This window comes from Diceros bicornis, chromosome 17 (assembly GCF_020826845.1).
Source record: "Diceros bicornis minor isolate mBicDic1 chromosome 17, mDicBic1.mat.cur, whole genome shotgun sequence".
NCBI lineage: Eukaryota > Metazoa > Chordata > Mammalia > Perissodactyla > Rhinocerotidae > Diceros > Diceros bicornis.
Window position 1 is genome coordinate 15,453,876 of NC_080756.1, and position 2,557 is coordinate 15,456,432.

Sequence of the window (2,557 nt, forward strand, 5' to 3'; positions counted from 1 at the left end):
AGAAAATAGAAATTCAGAATAAAATTTGTACAAATAACAACAGGACAGTTGGTCAACTTTAGTATAGTTTCAGGACTGGCCCCATATCTATACCTCCATTCAGAAATGATTGTTTCTAGGTTGTGAGCTTACATTTTCAGAATACTCCACATGATTTGAAATATATAGTTAGATAATAAAATTTCTGCTCCATACTGGTGTTGAGTTTTGGCTACACCAAGTTACTTTGTCTTCCAGTGCCTCAATTTCTTCATTTGAAAATTGTGATAAAAATGATGTTTGACATATATTACCTGTTCTTTATGTATCAGCTTTTATTATTATAAAATGTATCATTTTACATTAGGAAGAAAATGGGGAAATAAAAATCAGTAGAATGTTATTGACACACATTTTCCACGTGAAGAATTGCTTCTCAAATAATATACTGTGGGCCCCCTGTGTACAGGAGTAGTAACTCTAAGGATGACACTCCTCAGAAGATAAACCTGGATCTTTGGGAAAGAATAGGACGTTTACTCAAAAGCATTCTATGTAACCGTTACCATTCCGTTTTGCCACCTACACAATGGGACTGTTATCTTTTCCAAATAAATATCAGTTTACTTACTTTGTAGAATAAAATGTTAAATAATAGCTCAGACCAATGTAATTTTAATTTAATTATTATGTAATAACAGCTCTTAATATTCACTTTTTAATCAAGGTAAAATGAAATGAAAATATTACCACATCATAAGTTGAAAACATACATGATTTCATATATTCTAAGCAAATAAAATAAGGAAGCATATAACTATATTATTAGAAATACTACTTTGGGAAATATAGATAAATATTTGTTGCCATATATATATGTTTGATATAATAATTTTACAAAAACAAGGATAACTAGGACCCTTAGAAAGCAAAATTTGTCCTTTATGTAATGGTTTTACACACATCAGTGAGAGAATCATTTCCTGTGTAATGTTCTTTTCACAGCATCTTTCACATCTCTGTTTCTCATACTATACATTAGAGGGTTTAGCATTGGTGTTATAAGTGTATAGAGCACAGCTACAATCTTGCTTTGCTCTGGTGAAGAGATGGCGCCAGGTTGGGCATACATGAAGAAGACAGTCCCATAGAATAAACTCACCACTGCTATATGGGAGCCACAGGTGGAGAAGGTCTTACTCCTGCCATGGGTGGAGGGGATCTTCAGGACAGTGGAAAGGACAGAAGCATAGGAAACCAGAATGATGGTTGTGGTGGTGATGATGATGAGAGCAGAGAGAATAAACCGTACAATCTCATTCACAAAGGTGTCAACGCATGAGATCTTCATCAGGCTGGGACAGCACAGAAAAAGTGGTCCAATCTGTTTTCTCACAGAAATACAAACTGAAGGTGAAACCTGTTTGGACTATGGAGTTGATGTGTCCACAGATATAGGATCCAGTTACCAATAGAACACAGACTTTCTGGGACTTCTGCACAGGGTAAAATAGAGGAGAGCAAATGGTCGAGAATCCATCAAATGCCACGATAGCCAGAAGAAAGCTTTCAGCTGTGACACACGGGCAAAGTAGAAAAATTGAGCAACACAGCCATTGTAAGAAATGTTCTTTTCATTAGACAAGAAGTTGGCTAAAGTGTTGCGAGCAACGACTGTGGAGTAGCAGGGATCTAAATAGGACAAGTTCCTAAGGAAGAAATACACAGGCATTGGCAATCTGGAGTCCATCTTAATTATCATGCTGATATTTCCCAACACAGTGAACATGTAGAGCAGCAAGAACACTAGGAATAAGAGGATCTGTAGCTTTGGAGGGGTTCTGAACCCCAGTAGGATAAACTCAGTCATCTCTGAGTAATTCCTATTAAGCTCGCTATTCATAGTTGGACATAGGTGGAACTGGAGAGATGGTAAAAATGAAAGAAACGAGTGAAAAGAATACTTGTTTTAGTAAAAGTAATTGAAAACATTTTATTTCATATTATATTGCACCCAAAATTTTACAAAACACCAATGAACATAAAGAACAGATTACTATTTTTAAAAAGTCTTCCTAGTGAAGAGTTCAATCTTGTTGATTAGCCTTTTTAGATATACTTATTTGAAAATGATGCATATTTTCTCTCTAAGTGTGTTTTGAGAAAGTGAAGATTCTAGGAAAATCTGGAAACAAACAGCTTTTTTCTTTCTCTCTTGATTTATTATCAGCTTACTGCCATTGAAAGTTGCCTCCTTTAGTGGAAGATATTTCTCGCAGACCTTACAATCCACTTAAGATTTTATTTGGAATGAAAATCTGCTCAATTGATGGTCTCATTTTATTTTTTAATGATTATTTAGTTTCTTTATCCACTATAGAAAAATAATATACAAAGATTGTATCTGTCTTTCTTATATTAGGAGAAAGACTTCAAATCCTGACATGAGCATCATCCTTTTACATATTAACCGGATATTCTTATTTCTTTCAATATTTTTGACCCTATAGTGATGTACAGTCTTAGTGGCACAGTTCATCTGCTAAAAACAGAAGTGACTCTTGCTTATATTTCCCTA

General features: G+C 34.6%; 1 pseudogene; it reads right to left on the minus strand.

Annotated features, from left to right (window-relative positions):
- Positions 1 to 955: 955 nt before the first annotated feature.
- On the minus strand, positions 956 to 1,882 carry LOC131415997 (olfactory receptor 9S13-like; annotated as a pseudogene).
- Between the last annotated feature and the right edge of the window lie 675 nt (positions 1,883 to 2,557).